This window comes from Canis aureus, chromosome 20 (genome assembly GCF_053574225.1).
Source record: "Canis aureus isolate CA01 chromosome 20, VMU_Caureus_v.1.0, whole genome shotgun sequence".
NCBI lineage: Eukaryota > Metazoa > Chordata > Mammalia > Carnivora > Canidae > Canis > Canis aureus.
The window spans coordinates 57943587-57968540 of record NC_135630.1 but is presented as its reverse complement, the minus strand read 5'-3'; the positions used below and the strand labels follow the sequence as shown (position 1 = coordinate 57968540).

The 24954-nt window shown below is 40.3% G+C and overlaps 1 protein-coding gene across 11 annotated transcripts in view; it reads right to left on the bottom strand.

The window, feature by feature from the left end:
• The window catches only part of LOC144291848 (uncharacterized), a 141439-nt gene that overhangs the window by 15539 nt on the left and 100946 nt on the right, over positions 1-24954 (bottom strand). For 9 of the 11 annotated variants that reach the window (XR_013359418.1, XR_013359417.1, XR_013359419.1 and 6 more), the window contains 3 exons: positions 20646-20755; positions 18019-18188; positions 15731-15865 (listed from right to left, as the gene is read on the bottom strand). The gene's annotated coding sequence lies outside the window, so the exon portion shown is untranslated. The remainder of the gene's footprint in view (positions 1-15730; positions 15866-18018; positions 18189-20645; positions 20756-24954) is intronic. The other 2 variants (XM_077861681.1, XM_077861683.1) reach the window with 2 other exon arrangements.

The window sequence follows — 24954 nt, the reverse complement described above, 5'->3', positions numbered from 1 at the left end:
CATATTTCTCACACAGAAAGCAGACCCCAGTCCACTGTGTCTCTTCAAAAATACAGTAAGCTCTTCTGGTAATTCCCTTTGACCAAAGGCTTACACTGCTCATTACCCAGTAAACTGGTTTGGCCAAACTTTAGTCGGGCTCCTCTCCTCCCTCTAAATCCCTAAATTTGGGATGCCTCCAAGGTTGAGCAAGCACTTACCTGTAAAACATGCCCCTCTCATGGTTCGGTCTAAGAATCAGCTGATCTCCTGATTCCCTGTTAAACTTCCCTGATTATACCGTCTGCTCATATCCCCCACTTGCCCTGCTTCCCACGGAGTTCCTGTTTACTCCTCACTATGAAAGAAAATCTTTTTTCTACTTAATTTTCAGAGCCTTGCAGATCCTGAGGTCAGAGCATTCTTTCTACTGCAAGCTTTTTTTTTTTAAGATTTTATTTATTTATTCATAAGAGATACACAGAGAGAGAGAGAGAGAGAGAGAGGCCGAGACACAGGCAGAGGGAGAAGCAGGCTCCATGCACTGGGAGCCCAACGTGGGACTTGATCCCGAGACTCCAGAGCCACGCCCTGGGCCGGAGGCAGATGCCAAACCACTGAGCAATCCAGGGATTCCCACTACTTCAAGTTTTTAAATGAAGTCTCTCCTTACTTAAGCATGAATTTACTTTTATTTGACACTTTTAATCTCTTTTGGATGAAGATAAGGAAAGATAAGGAAATATTCATTAATAAAGATATAAATATTCATTTATATCTCCACTCCTCTTAGTGAAGGAGAAAGACCCAAAACTCACCAACACCTTTACCTCTCTGAAAATCCCACCAGTTACCCCCTCGATGTGGGTGAAAGGTTAAGTTATACCTTTATTAAAGGTTAACCTTTATTAAGGTTATTAACAAAGTGATACCCCTTTGTTAATTCTGCCTATAGCGTACTCCTTCATACTCCTTCAGAGTATGGTATTTAATGTCCCTTGGTTCCATTTAAAAATCCTATGACAAGTATAAATGTATTTGTTAGGGAGGAAAAACTCTTCTTCCACCCTCATAGGTCGAGGTTGGTGGCCTACAAATTAAATGAACAAAAGACATTAACAGGAAAAAAAAAAGTACACAATTTTTATTAACATTCATTTGCAGAGGAGGTCACAGAAGAAAGTGAAACTCAAAGAAGCAGTTAGATTCAGGGGTTTATGTACACCCTCTCCACAAAGGAATGAAGGCTTCCCGGGATGATACATTGTGGGGACGTTACTAGGAAACATATAGGGGAACTAGGAAGAGAGGGGTCTATTTTATTGAGGTCTGTTTGTGCAAACTCATCTTGGTATGGACTCCCCATCTTGGAAGATAAGCGGTGCTCTTCTCTCTTGATACGGGGGTGGGGAAATGGAGGGGGGTTCCTTGCTCAAAGGGAAATGTACTTAGGCCTTGCTTTTAGGCAAATAAGAGGAGGGCGAGAACTCTTCCTGCATCTGTGGATTCTCAATTGGCTTCAGCTCAAGGCTCTTCTGCCAAAGTGCTATATTTTGGAGTAGCATATGCTGATCTCCTTCCCAATCAACATAGAATTTGTTCAGGGGCTACTCTAAAAGATATTTCAAAAAAAAAATATATATATATATATATTTTATAATCTAAAATATATTTTATAACCTAAAATGTATTTATATATAAATAAAATTCATATATATAAACAAAAATATATATTTATTTTTGCCTCTCTTGTTTTAAGAAAGGGTTTGCTGTGTATTTTTGGCTTAGTACCCTGAAAACAAGGTGTGATTTTACAACTATGAGCCTTACAGTTGTGGGGCAGTGCACAGGGGCAAACAGTAGAATTAAACAATTAGAAAAAAAACCTGAGTGATTTTTCAGTTAAATCTCCAAAAACTACTGAGCATGTAAATGTAAATTTCTGCATTGGGGATCCCTGGGTGGTGCAGTGGTTTGATGCCTGCCTTCTGCCCAGGGCCTGATCCTGGAGACCCGGGGTCGAGTCCCACGTCGGGCTCCCTGCATGGAGCCTGCTTCTCCCTCTGCCTGTGTCTCTGCCTCTCTCTCTCTCTGTGTCTCTCATGAATAAATAAGTACAAATCTTAAAAAAAAAAAATTTGCCCAGCACGTGTGGTAGTCCAGAATATTATACTAAGGAAGACATTTTCAGCTAAGTGACGTACACCCGGTGGGTAATATCCTTTTCAAGACTAAAATGTTCCACCTAGTTAGGCAAAGGGCAGGTCACACAGGGCCCTGAGCAGCAGGGTGGGGAGTCTGCATTTTATTCCAAAGAAGATAAAAGGCTTTGGATGATTCCCAACAGGGGAGCCTCATAATCTGATTTATACTTTTAAATGTTCCCTCTCATGGCTGCTGGGGTTGGGGGGGGGGGGGGAAGGATGCTAGAAGAACCCAGTTGGTGCCACCAAGCAACTCAGGACTGCGTCCCTCGGGAATCAAGGCTGAAGACACCATAAAGGCATGACGAACTTTTCCACCTAAAATCCGCCAGAGTGCACCTCCAGTTAGGTGTCTGGTGACAGGTCTTCCCTCACCTTCCACGTTTTCTGCCTTCACGGGGCATGTCCTTACCCATCTTCTCCACATTTCACTCTTCATTCCCTCCCTAACTGGGGTCACTCTAGTCTCTCTTTGCAGCAATATTAATCTTGGCAAACAAGAAGACATCGGCTTTGGGTATAAAGCCTGCGATTGGATATGAAATGCCAACGATTCTTTTAACCCAGGAGAAATTTAGGCTAATAACACGATCACTTGTTGTTTACCGCACTATTTGGTACCAACTCTCTCTGGATTCAAGTTCTAGGTCCACTACTTATTAACTATGACCCCTGCCAAATTGCTAAAATTCCCTGTGCCTTAATTTCCTTCTATGTAAAGCAGGAGTCAGATAGTGCTTATCTGACATGACTTCACAGAGATTGAATGAGTTGACATTCACAAAGCGCTGATACCTCCACCTCCCAGTAATGGATGCTCACGGGTGTTGGCTATTATCATCGTGGCACACCGACCTTTGAGAGCTGTATGAGGAACAGACAAATAACACCTGTGAAGCGCTCAGCACGGGGGCTCAACACAGGCATAGTGAGTGTCCGGTTCACGCTCGGCTATGATTACTTTGCTCAAGTATGATACAAATCTCAGCAATGATCCAGTGTTTATTTTTGCCTCTCTTGCTGTTTCTAATTTCTTTTTCGGCCCCTATGAGGTCACCTATGTCTGTGCCTGTGTCTGTGATGAGTATATTTAACCTCGGGGCCAAGAGAGAAGATATTGCAAGAGAGGCAGAAGCCGTTGGCTCATTTCCCAGTTTTTCTGCTTCCATTAAAAAAATAAAAAATAAAAGTGCATCTCCGAAGAACTAGGTACCACATTTTGGAGACTCCAGCTGAGGTAAATTAGTTAAATAGTTCATTAATTTTGGCACTCTTACATGAAATGAAAGCAGTTTTGGAAAGTGTGCCTTTGTCTGGGTTAATTAGTAAGTGAGAACATTGGGATTTTGCTAGATTTTTTGCCTCAGCAACTCTTGTAATTATCTTTTTTTTGGTTCATGTTCTACGTAAACTTCTCAAAACATGTTTTAATATCCATTCTGATCTAAGGGATAGCCAAGTGAAGGAAGAACATAGGGGCTGTGTTGTGACAAGATGAGAAAGAAACAAAAGAGATGGGGGTGAGGCGAAAGAAGATGCAGCTTTCTGATTAGTAAGGGCTGTGTGCAAGAAGGAGCAGCAGCAAAAGCACCTTTAACAGCCTGTTCCCTTTTCACATCTGACTACATGGATCCCAACTTCATTTTTATTATCTTAATGTTTATATGGTCACTGGCATCCCTGGCTTGTGTAACTTCCGCATGCCTCTTAAGAAATCTCTCCAATTATTTGAGTTTTTCCCAGATATTCGGAAGTCTTTGGCAACACCATTATCTTACATGACAGCAAACAAATGCTCAGTCATGCAGTGAGGAGTATAAATGCTGGGGCTGCCTGAAGCACAAATCAGTTTCGCGGAATTTTTTTCCTTTCTTTGTTTCCACCAACTTGTTAGAACAAAATTAGCATGTGATGCCCAGATTGAAACGTACACCGGACCCTTTCTTTGGTTCTTTAATTACAGAAACTCTTCTCTTGCTTACACCCCCATGTGTCTGATGCTCCAGCCTAAATTGTAGTGTGATGTGTTATCAACCAGATAAGGGTAAGACTCATTCTTCTAGGTAGTCTAGTGATGGCTGTGCAAAATCACGAGGTCACGAGGAAGTTGGAAAATACCTGGAGAACACAGACGTCTATCAAACTCTATAAGGCCTTTAGTCCGAAGGAATTTCCTTACTCCAGGTAATTATCTGGACTATCTGGCCAACTAGGGAATTAGTGTTTATTGAATCATGAAATGCACACCAGATACTTTACATAATTTTAAACATTCTTTGCTACAATATTGTAAAGTAAGTGTCCAGAGCCCTGTTTGATAGGAAAACTGAGGTTCAGAGAAGTAAAAGAACCAGCCCAAATACACCAATGCATGTTGCTGTTTTTATAAAATTAAATACTCTTGGCAGATTTGAGTCTACGCTAAGAGTCTCCTGTATCCATCTTTCTATATAAGTGTGTTCAGCAAAGTGATTCCTGGTCGCAAGCACAGGCTGTAGGGATCTAGAGCATATGTTTTTAGGTAGTATTACTCAGGCCGGTGGAATGTCACCACAAAGAAAATGTCATCACAGATGTTCATATGTGTCACACACTCTAGTTATTTAAGGGTTTGTAAGAGAATCCCACTCCAACAGAATTTTAGGTGCATATGGCAAAATAAATCTAATGTTGGCTGGGGCTCAGAAATCCCTGTCAGTTGAGGATGAAGGATGTCTCCCATGGGACCCTGGCAATGGACACTCTGCCCTGTGTTAGGAATCCTTGAGGATCCTGAAGTAGGCATTGCTCTTTATCCAGTAAGTCTCCACATCCTCCAAAGTCTGACTGCCCCTGGTGGTAAAAGAGTATTCTCTACTCTTCATTTGCTCAAATCTCTCTTAAGTGTTCTTTCCTTCCTAATAGATTCCAAGAGACCTCGAGGAAGTTGGGACTGCTCCATATCCATAGACATATAGACACTTTTGTTACCCCAATGGCTGATGGGCCCTTCTGGCATTTACTACCGTTAACTTCCAGCATTCAGGATCAGACATGTGAAATATCTTCCATTGTGCAGGAAAGCCTGCACCAACACGAACCATCCTTCCCAGAGGTCGATAGTCCCCACGGAGAAGCACTGTACCAGAGTCTTCTTACCTTCCTTTCTTTCCACTTCTTTCTCAATTTTCTCCCCCACCCCCACCCAATGGCTCACTCCAGCAAATGCCTTGTGGAAGAAGAGGGGAAATGGATTAACATATCACCCCAAAAGATAACCTACTGTTCTTGGTTCTGATCTCCCTGACCCAAGGTCCCCTAATTTCTTGGTTTGATGGGACGTGTTTTTTGTCTGATCTGGTGAACACTCTTTATTGACAGCTACTCAGAAGACCACTGCTTGGAACGTTTCAGCCCTTGGGGTTCACTTTTGCTGCCAAAAACAGCAGTTGTTGAAGTCTGCTACATATTGCTGGGTCATCCATGAGGGTTCTTCTTTTTTTCCAAGACGGAAAACATTTGTTTTGCCAAAGCCATGCCTACCCCCAGCATGGGAGTTGACAGGATACCACTTGCTTCTAGCTGGGGGAAAACTGACCCCTATAAATTACATTCTTTAATAATGACTTGGCCTAGGAAAATATGGCATTACCCCAAATCTTTCTCTCTCCAGACTCACAGATGCCAGATGAGGGGAAGAGGGGAAGGAAAAAGAGCAATCAGGAACAACTTCTCAGGTTTTGATCTGAGCATCTGGATGAATGTCATGCTCTATATTAAGATATGAAAAAGTCTGAAGAAAGGAACATCAGGGGTTCAGCTTTGGTTTTTCAATTTGAGAGGCCTCTTAGACATCTAAATGTAGATGTGAAGATGGCAGTCGGGTATATGAGTTAGGATTCCAGGGAGAGGCCAGGGTTAGAGATACACCTTTGCGATAGATAGGCAGTTTGAAGGCTGATGACTGGTAAAGTTATCCTAAAGAGAGTATCAGTATGGTGAGGAGAGGGGAAGACGAAAGGCATCTCAAGTCTGGGAAGCTCCAACATTAGAAACCTCTGAATAAGAAATCAGTAACAGATTCTGTGTCTGGTAAATATTACTAATAGACAAACTGTCTAGCTATAATGCTGAAATTAGTGGCTGGAGTGTCAATTTTATGTATTCCATTGTTTTCCCCCCAACCATGAAATGAAGAGTGAGATGCATATGGTGGCGAGATAATAGACAATTTTCAATTTCTTCCTTGTCCTTTTTCATATTGTTCAAATTCTTTACAATGAACATGTGATGATTCTATAATGAGAAGAATGCAATAAATATTTTAAATAGGAATAGCCTATATATTGTGCATAGTCCACCACATTAAGATGCAAACACACAGTATAAGGTTGGACACTTATCCTATAATATTCAAAGATTGATGCCTATAAATATTTAAGTTTTTTAAAAAATTAGAATAATGATGCCTTGGTAAAAGTGTTAAGACCAAGATGTCAGCATGATACTCTGGACATAACAGAAGCATATTTATTAAATAAAGAAAAGATCACAGCTAAAATCACCCTACAAAAGCTTTTTAGTGAGCTTGAGAAGTAGTTTACAAGCATGTTCCTTATGTCTCTGTACATTTTCCAATTCTCCCAAATTCAGAGGGATAGCAAAAATGCAATCAGGGAAATAATTCTTGGCCACAACTCACATTCCAAAGGAAAAAAATAACAACAACAAAATACCCAAGCAAAACCATCAAACCACATCCTGGTAAAAACCTTTAATGTGCTGCTGGGTCATCATCTGGTCCCCATCATTACCAGCTGTTATTTACACACCCGGGAAAGTCCAGACTTCAGCAATAGGAACTAAAATACAAGGCCCACGACAAGACTTTGAAGTTGAATTTGTTTAGCAGCATTTGTGACCAAGGTGGTGACTAGAGAATTTAAAGAAGGGACAGACAAGGTCATATAAGACAGACTTGCTAGATCCTGTTTATAAAAATATGAGGAATCTTTTCAAATATAGATAGGAATGGCCACTTTTAGGTCTACCACAGTAACCTTCCAGTTTTCATTTGGGAGATGTGAATAAAAGCCCACTTTGAGCAGAAGACATGTGCATGCTTGGGGAGATGAGATAACAGAACTGAAGAACTTTATATCAAATAAGGAAAGAATAACTAAAAACTCTGAAAATGATAGCAGGAAACTTAATCCAAATATCACAGCTGTAGAAATTGGTTCCTAGAGCACATTCCACAGAATGGTTCCTAGGGATGGAAATGTGAGATCAAATAAGTTAATCAGGATAAGCTTCTTACAGCAACACTTTAAGACATGCTGTTGGTCTCTCAGAGCGACATAATAAATGCATAATTTCCCTCCATTCTTTATTTATGAAACCCTTTTTACCTAAAGCATCACAGAAGAGTTGTGCTCCAAAAAACATACTTGCTAAGTCCTTCCTGGTAGAGATGAGGGTCACAGAGGATGAATCAGGAAAAATGTTGTAAAAGTTGGGATGGGGTTTCTAAAGAGAGAGATAAATAGCTTGATGGAGAAGGAAGAAGGAGGCCTACACAATGGCTCAGAGGCTGAACTCGTTTGCCAAGGGAGAGAACAATCTGCATTCATGGAAGAAACACAGATTCTAAACTACGTTTGGTTGAGTCAGCTTTCTCTAAGAACACTACAGAAGTCCTAGCAGATCAGGTAACTGGAAAAGTCAACAAACACTTTAAATTATAACTATTATGAGGTCAATGAAAGGATAGCTGGTAAATCTTGAAGAATCTACTAATCTTATACGTATCACAGATGAAAATTCCTAAATTGTTTTTTTAAATAATTTGAGAGTTGTCACAAAATTTTAATGACCTGATATTCAAAAGCTAGTACATATTTAATTAGTTTGTATTAATTTCTCTCCTCTGTAAGTTTTACTTGTCCCTTGTAAGGCTATACGCTTTATAAGACAAATTAACAGTAATATTTCATGCATTTGTTCCTTCTAGAATCCAGAATTATCAACCTTAAGGCAGAAATCCTGCCAATTATAATCCTATTCTTGCAAAACATCATCAAAACGCTGATTCATATTGACTAAATAAGCTGCATATTAATTACTCATTTCAGTGTCAGCGTGTTCATTATACATTGCTCTTTCCAAGAGAGGGAAAGATAAGGAGATGCCGATGCTTCCAGGGTATTTCATTAAAATGCACAATGAGGCAAAAATAAGTTATTTTTGCCCTTTAAATGAATTATGTAGAACGAACTTGTGAAAATTATAGTGGAACTGAAGGCTTCATCATTTGGAGTCAAAAGAACATTTTCAGTCTTCTTTCTTAAATGCTTTTGGTAGCTCAGATCTATACAAGTTGTGTTAAGGCTTCTCCAGTCTGTACCTCTATGGTCTTCACCTCCAGTTCCTGACCGTGTACCCGCTCTCACTAGTATGGAAGGTCTTGGTAATATCTGTGGTGATAAAAAGAACCTGACACAGTAGAAGTTCATCTTGGATTTGGGCTATGTTCCCCTGCTACAGCTATCTTCAGTCATGCCTGAGCAAGTCTTATATAAGAAATTACATCATGTACTATTTAATGAAATGCATCCAGTTGATAAGAAACACTTAAATGGTAGCTGTTATGATGATGATGATGATGATGATGATGATGATGATGATAATTATGACAAGGATGAAGATCAGAATGAGAATGAGACTGATGCTGTTGCTTTCTAGAGAACTTGAGAGACAGTACGCACTGGAATTTCCTAGCTTGATGCCAAGTCCCTTGGAATCAGAACTCCAGTCACACCTCCCTCTGGGGCTTTGTCATATCTGGGTATATAGCCAGGTAACTTGATGACCCAAAGGTCTTTTGAATGGAGACTGTAAGTCTGTTCATAAGAACTTATGCTAAGGGAAGAAATAAAAGTGATGAACTGAGTCTGTGACAAAGGTTTAGTTAGCAGAATGGAGCAGCGATTCTGGGTACATCTTTCTAGGGACAGTTCTGGAAAGCCCAAGAGAGGGGGATGGAGCTGAAATTATTAATTAAAATAATTATTTCTATTATATCTGTATAGTATATACAGATACTGTATCTGTACCTACCCTGCCAGAAGATTAGGCACAGGGAGGACAATCTACCTCCTCCCTCAGCTCCTACCCCTACTCACTCCCCTGACACAGACCCCAAGCAGATGTGGCAGGATGGAGCTCAGGTCTTCCTTGGTGAGTCAGTTCAGGTGCTAACTATGCTGAGTAGAGCCACAGGAGGGACTGAAATGTCCAGTGAAGGAGCAAAGGAAAGAAGGATCTCAAGGCCAAGAGAGGGCATGCAGAGCTGTGTCAGGGAAACACCATGCACAGAAGAGCAAAGGGAGGCCCAAACTGCCCAGTGTTGCTGGGTGTGCATGGGCTGACTGCTTGTGAGCACATTTAAGGCACCCCTTAAAGAGTTCCAGAAATACCAGTGGGTGGGCTAGCAGGGTGGCTCAAAGTCCTTTGCCAACGAATGGGGAGAGCCAGCAATACTAGTGGGCTTTGAGCTATTACTATTAATGTGACCTCATATGTTGTTCTGGTTAATGAGTCATAGAAGAAAAATGTGGGATATACGAATAAGGGGAGAGGTTCCCTTGCTCATTTTCTGTTAGAGAAGAGAGGTTTCCAAACAGCCATTCTAGAAGAATAAATCTGAGGTCTCAGAGAAAGTATCTCTTTCTCCTTCACTTTTCAACACAGGAACAAAGCATGAAAGGTGGAGTGATCATGGTAGCCAGAAAGGAAGATGGGAGAAGAAAAGCAGAGAGGGAAAGAGGCAGCCTATGGGTCAATGAGCACTTGTCATGCATTATGCATTAGGCTTGGTTGGATTTCTTTCATGGCTATTGTTGTAGCTGATTCTCAATTAAAAAGAGAGAGAGAGAAAGAAAACCTGAGTCAAGTATTATTATTACCATTTTACAGCAAACAGCCAGCTGAGTTTCAGAGAAATGAAGTAACTTGTCCAAGATCACATAGCTTCTAAATGCTACAGCAAAATTTTGAATCAAAGTCTGTATTACATCAAACAACATGCCTGCACCCCCAAGTCAACCAGCCAGGGTGCAAAAAGAAGACTTTAAAATTTCTACTTCTATTTCTTTTTGACTTATGCTTGTCAGTAGAACCGTTTTACTCTAGATCATGTAGTGACATATCACACATGGTTCACAGAGTATCCTACAGGGAGGAGGGGTTAACAGAGGGGATGACAGTGGCTCCTCACTCATTTATTAGTAAGTTATGATGCTGTAGAGGGTGGAACCTAGATAACTCACTTATATTATCTGTTTTTTAACTAATAAATCTCAGAGATAGATTGATGGCTTCAAAATATTCCTCCAAAGAAGTGGGAGATTGATGAGAGTGCTAATAATATAGGCACATGTGAATGGCACAGGCATGAGCTCTTTGTCAGCCATCAACTAGACACAACGATGACACATGAGGTTCTGACTCAAAGTCAAGCCAAAAGAAAAAAATATATGAAGCCTATTTAAGGTCTGAGTTGATATCCAACATTGCAAATATTATCTTAGGATATATTACGTATTTGTTTATACAAGGCTTTCAAGGGTGCTTTTTCCAGTTATGCATAAATGTATCTATTTAGAAGCCAATCCTGAATCACTGTGCTTCAAATATTAAATAAATGATTTCAAAAATAATAAAGTATTTGTAATAGATTTAGTACTAGTAAAATTTAGTACTAATACATTTAGTACTTCATGTGGAACAAAATGATTTTGTCATTAATGAATAATACATCGTTTTTAAATATTATATGTTGCAACTTTATGTCAACTTTAAACCTTTCTCTTTTACAGTAAAATGGACATGATATATTGATTCCATGGTAGATGTATGTAATTTATGAATAAATAAATTTGTTTTTATTGAGGATTCATTTTCAAAAAGTCTAATAGGGCACAATATCAAAAACATTTTGCCGGCTGCTGCGCCATATATCAGAAGGCAATGAGTATTGTGTGGTATGTAAAATTTTTAATGAATAAATACCATAGAGGTATGAAGTATACTTCATAGAGTAAGGACTGTTTGGGGAACAAAAAAAAAAAAAAAGGGAGGTGGCTTTAATCTTAGAAAGATGGAAAGCATCACCTTTAGCTATAGTTTGTTATCTCAGCATCTCTTCCAGGAGTCCCTTTCAATCTCAAAGTGATCTGGTGTAGATGATAAATTTTATGATCACTTTAATTATATATAAGATTTTCAACTTCTCCCTCTTACCCTTTTTCTCTCACTTTTTCTCCTTTCTACCCCTGACTTCAAAAAAAATTGTTTATTTTCATAAATAGCCCCGTTTTCTGCATGTGATATCCTCTAGGCTATGACACAGTTATGTCACGGTCTTCCTTCTTTGCAAAATTAATCTCTGTCCCTCTCTTTAGGTGCCTTCTTTCCCTGCCCATAAACATATTTAGGTCTTGCAAAACCTAAAATCAAAAACAAATATTTGAGATTAACCTCTCTTTCAACTTGTTTCCCCTTTTATTTTATTTTGGACAGTATTTAAAAGAATTTCCTTACTTGCTACTACTGTTTCCTTCTCCACCCAGCACACTATTGAAACTGCTCTTAAAGATCGCTAGTGACAGTACAACTTTATATACATTCTTCCTTACATTCCCCTACAAAATGTTAGTGAGAGCTTAATTAGAGACTTGAACAGGGATCCCAGCCCTTTGACCAAAGAATGGTCCTCCTCTACCCAGGAAAATCAGAGAAAGTGAAGGGAGGAAGCTGCCACCTGCCGACTCAGCCAGGTGGAATGAAATGGCGAACTTCACATGGTCCTCCACCCAAAGGCATTTTCTTAACCCCCCTCTCTCTATATCTTTACCTGAATATTTGAAATTATTGACCAGATTTCAGTAACTTCAAATTTTCTATTATTTTGGTATATTCCAGGATACTACAGGACATAGTATGAAAACTACAGTATTTGGGGATGCCTGGGTGGCTCAGTGGTTCTGTCTGATTCAGCTCAGGGCCTGACCCTGGGGTCCCAGGATCGAGTCTACTGCAGGGAGCGTGCTTCTCCCTCTGCCTGTGTCTCTGCCTCTCTGTGTGTCTCTCATGAATAAATAAATAGGATCTTTAAAAAAAAAACACACACACACTATAGAATTTGGAGTCAGAAAGAGCTGAATGTGAATTCTGGTTTTGTCCCACTATATTGCTCAGTGACCTCACCCAAGTCATTAGCCTCTCTGAACCTGATTTCTTTGTCAAGTGGAACTGATGACACCTCACGCACAAGTTGATTATTACTAAGATTTACAAAAGACTATGTTCATGTGAACACTGGTTAATGTCTTTTTTCTATTATTATAAAGTCTTCAACTGCCTTAAATGGCACAATTCACTGAGCTTACTGTGCTTTAATCCACATTAACAAAGTGTGCTGAAGAGTCAAAAGTGCTGAAGAGTCACTCTTGATGCAAGGTTTACTCTCCACATACTTGCATCTAGAGTCTTCAGGACCAGGACACCATCTGTTTCTATGAAACGTAAGAGAAATAAATGTACTAAGACACTCTCTGGACTATGCCCAAGATTTGACTTATTTTCCTATAGTTTATGTTCAGTATTTTTTTTCTAATTCCATTTTATAATATGTAATTAAGTGGAAGAAAGTTATGAAAGAATATATCGGAAAAGTGTGTAACAGAAAAAATTTGGAGCTACCACTAAATGTCTGAGAAGGATCAAGAGCCCAGCCTAAGGAGAGGTACATTTACTCTTACCTTCTTCAGAGAGTTGCCGGCAAGAGATGCCGGTGGAGGTGGTGGGGAAGGGGGGCAGTCTAAAGTGCCTTCAGGGGACCCCTTACAAACCGAGTCCACTTTAAACACCCACCAAGTCCATCACACCGACAACCTTCAAGGAAGTATGCTCTGCGAAAAGCAATGCTCCCTCCTCCTCCTCACCTTCCCAATATTCCAGATTCCATAGGAATATGGAGGGGGTTAGATCAGGACCACTAGCTTAGAAAAGTGGCTGAATACATCACCCCCTCCCCCCTGCCCCCATCAGGGACTTTCCACCTGCAATATGCAACAATCCCAAACTGGAGAAAGAAGAGATGACTCAACTTAAAGTCAAGTTGGGAATTTTGATAATTATGTGAGACTGGATATTTTACTTACTTATCTGAGTCTGTGTTTTATGTCTGGTTACTAATAGTGATCAGAAAAGTCAAGGGACTACATAAGTTTTCACCCAGGGACAGGGCTGTTTCAGGAAGAAAAAAATCAAGTCAACAGGAGGCAGAAATACAATTGTGTAACTAGTTCAGTAACCTCAGTTACACCCCAGTACAGCCCTTCGCTCTGCTGCCCCAAGTCCTTGTAGGCGTCTCTCCTCTCACTGAGACAGGAGTCCTGGGCTGTCCCCCAAGCTGCAAGTGCACATTAAAATCCGAAGGTGATGGGATCCCTGGGAGGCTCAGCGGTTTGGTGCCTGCCTTCGGCTCAGGGAGTGATCCTGGAGTCCTGGGATCGAGTCCCACGTCGGGCTCCCTGCATGGAGCCTGCTTCTCCCTCTGCCTATGTCTCTGCCTCTTTCTCTCTCTCTCTTTCCCTGTGTTTCTCATGAATAAATAAATAAATAAATAAAATCTTTAAAAAATAAAAAAATAAATAAAATCCAAAGGTGACACACATAGCTTTAGATTTAAGAAACCCACCGTGAGAGACACATGAAATGGGAAAGATGCGTTGTGTGGGGACTCCAAGAGCAGGATGCTGAAATTTCATCTGGATGGTCAACATTGTAAGCCAAGGAAGGCATGAAAGAGGAATTACGGTCCACTATGTTGACCGCAATATAAGGTGTAACAGAAAGAAGAATTATGAGAAGTGGGGTTAGGACAGGGATTCCAGGAAAAGATGCAAAGACAAGGGATGTTACAGTTGGCGTCAAAGACTTCCACTACCGAGGGTCCCCACTCTTACACTGTCTTCCAACACCCTTCAGTGTGTAATCCCCCCGCCCCCATTGCCATGTACACATTTGGTGACAAGCAGCACTGAAATCAGCTAGAGAGAGAAAAGAACATTTTCTTTAGTTATGGGCTGAGAAGTTAAAATTTTATCTCAAGTTGGTTCTTCAGAGAGTAGGAGGAAATGTTACTGGAAAGTTTCCATCCTCTGATAAAAGATCAGGCAACTACAGACATGAAGTTAGCCTCCATCTCAGAAAGCGACCGGACACAGTGATTTATGGGCAAAATTCCTCAGGTGGGGGAAGGCAATAGTCCCAGTACCGTAGACCAAAGGGAACAATGCTTTATAATCTGCTGAACAAATGATAAGTCACATTACAGAAAACACAGGACTGCAGAGATAAAAGCGCATTCCCCACGGCCAGGAAATTGTAGAGCATTTATCCAGGAAGTTTCAAATGAGAGAATTTCCCTGAGCCCACTCCCTATATTTATCTTTCTTATTCTCATTTTTCAGTCTTCATTTCTCATTTCCTGTGTCCTACTGATATTTTTTAACAATCAATCTATATGGAGGTAAGTTGTAGATACATAAATATCTATGTACTTATATGTATATATATATATATATGTTTAAATATTTAGAAGTTTTATTTGTCTCTAAATCATGATACAGATTCAATACTATCCATCTGAAACAAACAAAAAAAATCCTTAATCCATAAAGCTGTAATTAACCAAAATACAGACAATCCATCATGACAAAAATTTTAATGTTGTACCTAAGAATAAATCATTCTGATTTTAACATTTCTTTCTGAGAAACTTCCACTTTCCACATAAAATGGGAAGCACTATTTTCCTCCTCATTAAATTTACTGTACTTAATGATATGAATAATGGTCACATTCAGTTTTAAAATTCAATATATATCAATCAATACCTGCTTCCTTAAGTCATTGTCCTACATTCATTTTGAAAGTTTTCAGACTGATAATACGTGTAGTAAGTAATAGTTGTTCAGTGATTTCTAATTTTTAAAAGATTAGGATTTATTTGGGATATAAGACCACTTAGCCTACCCTAAAGAGTTATCCTTAAACACCTTGGTTACCATTTTTCCTAAGGGTTGACTAAAAAAAAGAAAAATCCTTTGATTTTTTAAAAAATTCAGTCTAGTTCAGTTATTTTCGTAGATGATTATATTTTAAAATTTACCTCAAATTGTTTTTGAGCCTATCTGCTGGATGGTGTACTAATGGCTTTACACGCAGTACCAGGGAGATTGGTCCACCTACCTGTAGAATGATGCTGCGAACCACCACCAGAAGACCCTTAGCACCCACCATGTCACACATGGAAAGGACTAAAATGTGAAGTGGTGGGTGGTCCTGGGGCAGAGTCCAGGAAGGCCTGGCTGCGCCCACAGAGATGCCCAGCAGCTCCTCACACCTGGTTCTGGAGGGCAGGCTGTGTGGTCAGAGCAGGGGTGACAGCCCCCAGAAGGTCCCCTTGCTCAGGCAGTGAAGCCCTAAGACTAACTTACTTGCTACAAATGTCCTTCTTGTCCTCCCTGCTGTTAAGGCAAACGCTGGTGTTTCTTTGCTGAGGACTTCTTTTCCTTCATATCTTAGTATTCCAGAGGTCAAGCTGACTTCTTCCAGTTGGTCATTCCACAACACTTAATTAGAGAGAAAAATTCCTCAGCTTAAATAGAGTGTGCTTAATGCAGTAAGCATGACCCCTTAGAAATATGTAAAGACTTAGCTTTGTTTTATTAACAAAACTGTTATGGGCTGATCTATGCATCCCTCCCCCCCACCCAAAAAAAAAACGCACAGTATTTTAAGTCCTAAACCCTAGTACCTCAGAATGTGACTTTATTTCTTTATAAATAACCCAAGTTAAGACTAGGTCATTAGGGTGGGTCTTGATTCCTATATGGCTGAGTTCCTCTTAAAAAGAGGAAATTTGGACAGAGACAAGCAGAGAGGAAAGATGGTGTGAAAACACCCAGAGAGGGCCCTACAAAGCTGGGAGGGTTGGAGTGGTACATCTACAAGCCAAGGAAGTCCGAAGATGGCTTGCAAACCACCAGAGGCTAAGAAGAAGCAAGGAAGGATTCTCTACAAGTTTCAGAAGGAGCAGGCCCTGGGACCCCTGGACTTCAGACTTCTCCCCTCCAGAACCACGAGACAATTAAGTTCCTGTTGTTTTAAGTCACCCAGCTCACGTTACGTTGTTACAGCACCTTAGGAAACTAATACATTAGCCAAACCCTTTCCAGTTTCCTTTTTTGCTCCCCGTTATTATTTTGTTAGTTTAACTAGCAGGAGCTGAATGGCTGTTCCAATTTTCACTTTTAGTAAATTATCTTTTCTTGGCCTTAGAGATAGAATTTAATCTTAGTTCCACTGCTGCTGCAAATTAAGCTGTAAAAAGAGTTCCACTGCTAAAAGAGAGCCTCACTCCGTGTTGTAGGACCTAAGGAAGTACAGAGATAAGATCCACAGAGGGGGTCCTACAATGCCTCGGTATTACAGCCTTAGCACAAAAGCCAATCCCCCTCCCCCACCTCCCAAATGAACCAGAGTTTAAATGACAAAGGACTTATCATTATTTGCTTGACAGATCAGCCTCTGCCAGCACCATCTTGCATCTGCAAATCTGCTTGTCACTACATCCAGAGGAGAGCTAGGGATATCTCTAGGCTTCAGGGATGCTTCCAGCAGCAATAAGATTCATCTCCACACTATAAGCCGTGTGCCTGTAGGCATGTCAGTGTTCCCAGTTACACACAAATCTAACTGAATTAAAGACACAGAGCCCTGTTCCCATCCTTTCTAATAATACTAGTGAAAATGTAATAGAAAATGAAGCCAATCTTATAGTCTCTAATTATAGTGAGGTTCTTTTTTACATTTCTGATTATTTCGATCTTTTTCTAGGTCAAAATATTTATTGTAAGACCGCTCCTTCATAAAGTGCTATCAAACCATTAATTTATTTATCTATTTATTCGAGCAGATGTTAACACATAAAATACAGCTCCCTGTATTAGGAGCTCACTATGTACCAAGCACTGTTCTAGGTGCTCTATCTTATCACTTTGACTCTTCTTAGCAACCACATAAGGTATATACTATTATTGCCCCATTTATGGAGAAGAAGACTAAGTGGCATTCACCTGCCCAAGGGTCCAGACCCAAGTTTACATAGGCAATACTTGAAACCAAATCTCTGACTTCGGAGCCTACACTCTTAATTATTCATCTACACTACCTCTGCTGACAGCTCATTAGGTGTCAGCTACTGTGCTAAGAATAAGGGGGGACTTTTTTTTTTTTTCCCCAACAGCTACATTCCTGGTCAAGGAACTGACAGTTTAGGGAAGGAAAATAATAAATAAGCATCACATTAATATTGAGTCTGATAATCCCAGAAATGAAATTGTTTAGGCTGCTATCTATAGCTCATATCAAAATCTCTCTTTTTTTAAAGATTTTATTCATTTATTTGAGAGAGAGAGAATGGGGAGAGGGGCAGAAAGAGAGGGACAAGCAGACTCCCCGCTGAGCAGAGAGACTGATGTAGGGCTCAACCCCAGGACCCTGAGGTCATGACTGAGCCCCTCAGGTGCTCCTCAAAAATCTCTTAATACATGAAGCCAAAGACTCGCCTCTCTATAGTACGTATTCAAAACAAGGATCTCAAGAAGAAATGTTCTAAATGAATGACAGGAAATAAGAAATTTAAAATATGCTGGAACTCAAATTGAAATAATTTGGAACTTGGAACTCAAATTGAAATAATCCAGAAGGCCAGCATACCTACCTGTCTTGGCAAACCTAGGAAGCAGTTACAAAGTCATAAAGATAGTGTGGTAAGAACAGCCATCCCCTTTCTCTCCCGGCCAAAGCCTCATGGAAGAGGACATGGAGTCTTCCCTCTCTTGCCTTCCTCTGTTTCAGGTGGATTCCAGATTCCCATCAGGAGTCCTCTTGCTGCCATCAGAGACAAAAGCATCTGTTGTAACCCAGAACAGCATGCATTCCCAATCATCCAGCTTTACTCAGATCTTTGCTTGTCTTTGGCCTGATTGGTTCGAGCTCCCTAAGGTGGAGGGTTACTGCTAACTGCTGCCTCATCCAATTATCAGCCATATGCAACCTTGTGGCATTCTGCAGCTGAAACAGACCTTGGGGATCATTCCCCTGAACCTGCTCATTACTCTGTCACCCCTTGGCATTTAGGCAATTAGTTTGCTCTGTTTAATTTGTATTTATATGGTTGGTGCTTTGGTAGTATGCTTAAGAATTTTTCCTCGGTGCATTTTCTCTCTGAACTAGATTGCAAGATCCTCAAGAATTCAGAGTGTATGAGTATGAAGTATCTTTGTATTTACAGCTCTCTGCAACGGTTTTCTTACAGTGGATGCTCAGTAAAAGTTGTTGAGTAGACAGTCAACATATAAAAAGTAGAATAGGAAGAAAGTACATTTAAAAGTTCTTTTTCAAAAAAAATAAATAAATAAAAGTTCTTTTTCTTCATTTAGTTGAATACCCCACCTAGTCCCCAAAGCTTTTCTAAACTCATTAGAGCAGAATTCAAAACTGAATTTGAACTTGGGTGACTTTATCTTACAGTCTTATGAGATCGGTTCACATTAAACATTTATCCCTGTTACTTTGGACTTTGGAGTTGCCAGTAACAGAAATCCACTCATGATTAAATAAAAATACAATGAAAAAGCGCTACAAAAGGACAGGAAATAAACTGAGCTTTAGGACAGGGCCTCTGTCACCATCAGAGGCCTTTCTCACCATCAGAAAGACCTCCCAATTTTCACCTCTGCTCTCCTTTACATATACCCTATATTCATCTCCATCTCCATATTTCTCTCTCTTTCAGATAACTATATGAGGGAAAGCAAGGTGGCCAACAGGAACTGAGTCTATGTGCTGCAGTTGCGCCCAATGCATTTTTCTGGCCCAATTCCAAATATCCTAATGAAGGGTCCCTGGTAAATCCAAATTGAGTCTTTTGTCAACCTCTAGACTATGACCAGAAACATAGGGTCATGCAAAATCTTGACTATTTCCATTCTAATGAGGAGAGAAGTTGATAAGATTCCCAGAAAAAAATTAAAAAAAAAAAAATCAGGCTTAGACAGAAAAAAAAAATCAGTGGGAATCTACTGTAATTACTACATTTCTATAACCAGTTACTCAGGTGCTCTAAATTCTATCTAAGAGAATAAAGTCCCAACAACTTATCTCTTGTGCATAGATGTACTAAAATGTTATATGATTATTTAGAAGAAGTAACTACTTAGTAAATGTGTGCAGGTGACAGGTGACAGCCATATGAATGATCATAAGTTGTTTTTGTCTTTGACTCATGTCTCAAGATTTTATTCATTTATGTCTCAACATTTTATTTAATTGATTTATTTAAGTGTCTCTAAATCCCGCTTCTAATTCAATTTCCTTTTTTCCTTTTGAAATTAGTTGATTGCCTAAGGGATAATTTGATTCTCTTGTAGAACCATAAAGATAAAGACTAATCCTGGGAGAATTACTCAATTCTCTAGAGAATTAGAGAATTTCAGTAGTATAGATGCAGCCAGAGAGCAAGAGTCACAGATTGCTGCCATGGCATAACATAAAGAAGCAACACTATGATATTTTTAAGGCCTCTGAGCTATGAGTTACATAAGAGCCCCAGGAAAATACCCCAACAACCTAATGACCAAGTCCAGGAAAATGCTAGGAATCTTTCTTCAACCACATATCTAACATAATAAATTCCACAAAGGAGCCTAGAGAGAAAATGACAAGCACACAAGACCCAATGTTCTTTGAGTGTAGAAAATTCCAGAATGAGAAACTTTTTTGTGAGACAAGGACAGTATATGATGATATCCATATATCATATACATATATATATATATGATATATGGATATATGTATTTATACACACACACACACACACACACACACATGCAGGAACCAGCTAAACATAACTGAATGAGTGTCCTGAAGCAACACACTCAGTATGAATAGTGTGACCAAAACCTCAAGCTTCCAAATCTTCCTTCCCTACAGAGACTTGTATTTGCCCATTCATTATTTGGAGCAGAAATGACTGACTGTGGGACCCTCAAATCATGCATAATATAAAGAGACTTATTTCCCTCAGGCTTCCAGATTGTCAGGCGAGGCCATCCAGGGCATGATGGCATTAAAATCCAAATAGTCACTGAACAACAGAATGCATTACGATTTGATCCAGTCCAGGCTAGTCAAGGTCTCATTATACAGGCCCTCAGGGCTGAGAAGAGGCAGGAGAACAATGATGGAAATGTACGTTGCCATGGTGTCCCCGCTGCATCCCCTGCTTTCACAGGGGTGTAACTGAGGCTCTTTGAACCAATTTGGTGGCAAGCATCTCCTGCTTACCTTTTACAGAACTCGGATCAACAGTGAAAGATTCTGTATCCCACACTGATCATAAATTCTTCAGGTTTCCTAAGTGCTCTTTTCCCAATCCTGAAATGGAGTTACTGTACCTGAAAGAGAAAAGCAATCTTACCATGAAGTATATGAAGTTTTTGACATGCGGGATTATTAAGAAAGAAAAGGGAGCATAGTCAGGAGCACAGTCACACACTGGGAGTAAGATCAGGGTTCTCATCCTAGCTCTGTTTCTAAATCCCAGGGTCACCTTCAGAGAAAGCCTAAATTTGCTGAGCCATCACTTTCTTCATCTTATCTGAGATACTACTGATATAAAGAAGTACAACTATTGGGGCACCTGGGTGACACTGTTAGCTAAGCAGCCGACTCTTGATTTAGGCTCAAGTCTGATCTTGGAGTCATGGGATCAAGCCCCATTGTCGAGCCCCACTTTAGACCCCATGCTCAGCACAGTCTGCTTGAGTTTCTCTCTTCCTCTCCCTCTGCCCCTCCCTCTATTCTCTCTCTCTCTCTTTCCTCTCTCTCTCTCTCAGTTCAGTAAGTAAATCCAAAAAAAAAAAAAAAAGGTGCCTGGGTGGCTCAGTCAGTTGAACATCCAACTCTCGGGTTTGGCTCAGGTCCTGATCTCAGGGTCCTGGGTTCAAGCCATGAATTGGGCTCCACACTCAGTAGGGAGTCTTGTTTGAGGTTCTCCCTCTCCCTCTCCCTCTGCCCCTCCCCACTTCACATACATAAATAAAATCCTAAAAAAAAAAAAAAAAAAAGCAGCAGCACAACTATTTATGATCAAGAAAGAAAAAACACAAGCATTTATTATTGTAATATGCTAAGGATTAAAAATGTACCCTTATTGCAGAGATGTCTAAATATTAAAAAATATATATATTTTAGAATCAGTGATAAATGTATAATTGAAGGGTTGAGGTTTAGCAAAATAGTTACTTCCAAAAGTGGTCCTCTGTGGTTGCTTTCTCTTTTCAAGAAATGACTATGTGAATTGTTGACTTCCCTCCTCTCTGCAGCTGCACTTAAGCAACTGAAAATAGCTGCAGGAAAGAGAGGAGCAGGGCTTTTAGGGAAAATGCACTTCTGTCTGGTAGTTGAGTTGTAGAGCGTCTCTGAATCAATTAGGCATTGGAAAGTTAAACTCCTTGCCTGTTTTAGGGCAGCCCGGGTGGCTCAGCGGTTTAGCACCACCTTCAGCCCAGGGTGTCACCCTGGAGACCCCGGATCGAGTCCCACGTCGGGTTCCCTGCACGGAGCCTGCTTCTCCCTCTGCCTGTGTCTCTGCCTCTCTCTCTCTCTGTCTCTCTCTCTCTCATGAATAAATAAATAAAATCTTTAAAAATAAATAAATAAACAAAAGTCAGGGACCTGCCACAGGTCAACCCTGCCTCCCTGCTGACCACCCAGCTTTCAAAGCACTGTCCTCGTCACACTGGAAACCCCTACTTCCAACTTCGGCATTAGATGCCTTCTTCCTCGCCCCTCATCCTTACTCCCTTCCTGTTTTCTTCCTTTTTCCTTCCTTTTCCCAAGCCGTCAATATATATTAAGCACATAGTCTGTGTTTAATAAACCGCATATAAATAAATAATAGGCGCCATCTGAACTGTCTTCAAGCAACACACCCATCTTGAGTGAGAGGCAGCGCACCTGAAATGCGGTGTAACAGGAGCACACATATGATCCGGCTTGGAAGACAAGGCAAGGCTTTTCCAGGAGGTGACATGAAAACAGACCTGAAGCATTAGGAGGAGAGTGCCAATTCACACAATAAACCCCGTCCCAGAAGAGAATTGAGCGCTCTGGTTTAAACTAAAATAACTCAAGAACACTTGACCTGCACATTGGGGTTTCTTCCTCGCATAATCTAAGATCACTTTAACTCCTGTCCAGACCATCTTTTGCACTAGCCCATCAGTAACCCCCTTTCCACCCCATCAATCCTGCTCCCTTGTGGTCCACACCTTTGCCCAGCCAATCCAGGCGCCTAAAGTGCCTTCTCTCCACACTCTTCCACCCAATTCAGCTTATGATTTAAAGAACACCTATTATGCATCTCAGCACAGTTTTTGCAAGAGAAAACTGAGATGCAGCACGGTTTAGCAATGTGTTTGAGGCCACACGGCTTGTAAGGAGCCTTGCAGAACTCAGACCAGGGCAAACTGTTCCCAAAGTCCCTTCTCTTCCCACTACACCACACTGGCCATTGTAGCCAGAGACTTTCTTATTTCAAGGCCAACCTCAGCTCATACCATCCCCCTCCCCCGAGGCTTCCCTCTAATAGTTGTAGCCTGTACACATCTTACTTTTCCTGGTTTTTCTGTACATATTCCCTTAAGCTTCTTATAGATTGACATTGTTTTTAAATGTGCATACATATTTTTCAACAGAATTGTAGACAACTTGTGGGCAGGAATTATACTTTTATATCTCTTTGGGATTTGGGATCATCAACACATGACAGGTAACTGGCTCTTATTTTCTGTATACAGGTTGGAAGTTCGGGATTTTAACTATTTGAAGGAATTCTTAACTGGGTTCCAGGAAATAGACACTTTTGGTGATGCTGGACTATAGAAGTTCTATAGAGGCACCAGCCAGATCAGTTTTGCTCTTAATTCCATTCTCCTTTCAGGCAATGCCATGACTTAGTAAGCATTCATTGGCAATGGGAAATGAACAAAAATTAAGGTTTCCTGAGTTTTGAACTCCCTTCGAGAGCAAACAGACCAGAAAAGTATCCCTCTTTGAATGCAAATCAAATGCCATTTTGGATGAGAAATTACATTTTTTCCATTGAAATTTCTCAGGATGTGAATTCTCAAGTGGATTAGTACTGACATGTATTACTGGTTTTTATTCTTCCCCACACCTAAGTCACTCCCAGGGTGTTCACGAGGCACTTAGCGAAGTGCATTCACCCCACCAGGCTGCCAATTGATCATTTAGTACACTATTACATAACTTATTACCAGTAAGTGGCAAAAGCACAAAGCAGAATTTGACTCCTTATCCTTATTTGCATGACATATATAGCACTTTTCTCCAGGCTCTGTGCAGAGAATATTTAACAAGCCACATTAACTTCCAGGCATCTGGAATTATACAGCTGAAAACAAAGGAAGCAGAAGAAAGAACAGGAAAGGCAAAAGGTGAGATAAGGGGAAATCTGACAGAGCGAGAGAGGGAAAAAAAAGGCAAATAAAAGCAAAATCAAGTTCTTAAAGGGAATGAAAGTATGTGTTCTTGCCACCTGGGACTGATGTTATCCAACAGACCACAAAACAAAACTATCTAAAGAGTTCCACTTGCCTCGTATTTTTTAGTGCAGAGGTCAATTTGTTGACCTGGATAAGGGACTATTTGGCCTAGGAAATCAGAGCAAAAAGTATTTCCACTTTGTCATGAATGTGTTCAAAGCTGAAGACAGAGTGCGTAAGGAAAACTGTATGTGGACCCCAAGTACAGAGTCTCTTATGTAGTTATGTAGATACAAACAATCCAGAGTAGAGAGCATGAAGCCCTGAAACTCTCTCCTTTCTTATTCCAAGAGTAAGAATCACCCAGAGTGACTATCTACATCCTCAATCATCTAGGATTTTTACTTTAAATGTATCAGCTCTTGTCACTTTTTACCAGGATAGGATTTTCTCTAGAACATTTCCTTATTTTCAGCATTTTAATTGCCCTTTCACACACACACACACACACACACACACACACACACACAGACACACACTACCCAGTGTTCTAGTGAATGAAAAGCAGAGGATTATGATATCATACAGGGTTATCATTTCCAGGTGACTGGCTACACACACATATACACACCACATGCCTCTGCATTGGATGTGTAGACCTACTTTAGAAGTTGGACATTTTTCACTGATCACATTTTAATTTATATTCTGGATGTGTCTTAAAGACTATGTCAACTTCCAGTATCCCCCAAGCCCCTAATTGAGGCCACGTAGGGGCTGCATCAGTTCATAAAGGTCTCTTTAATCACATGCGATTCTCATTACTAGGACATAATCTTTCCAAGAATATGCCAAGAGAAAAGAGACAACTTGAAGAGATTTGGCAAAACTTCTCTGGTCATTTGCAAGAGATAAATGTTTCCTTTACCTCATTAATTCACATTTTTTTGGCATATAGAATGTGCATTATCCTTGTAGTTATCACCAGCCTCAGAAAACCCTGGAAATTTTGTGAAAAAGCTTAATGTCTCATGCTATAAATAGCAAAATTCCCCCAGCTGGCATCTTTCACTTGCTAGAGCCAT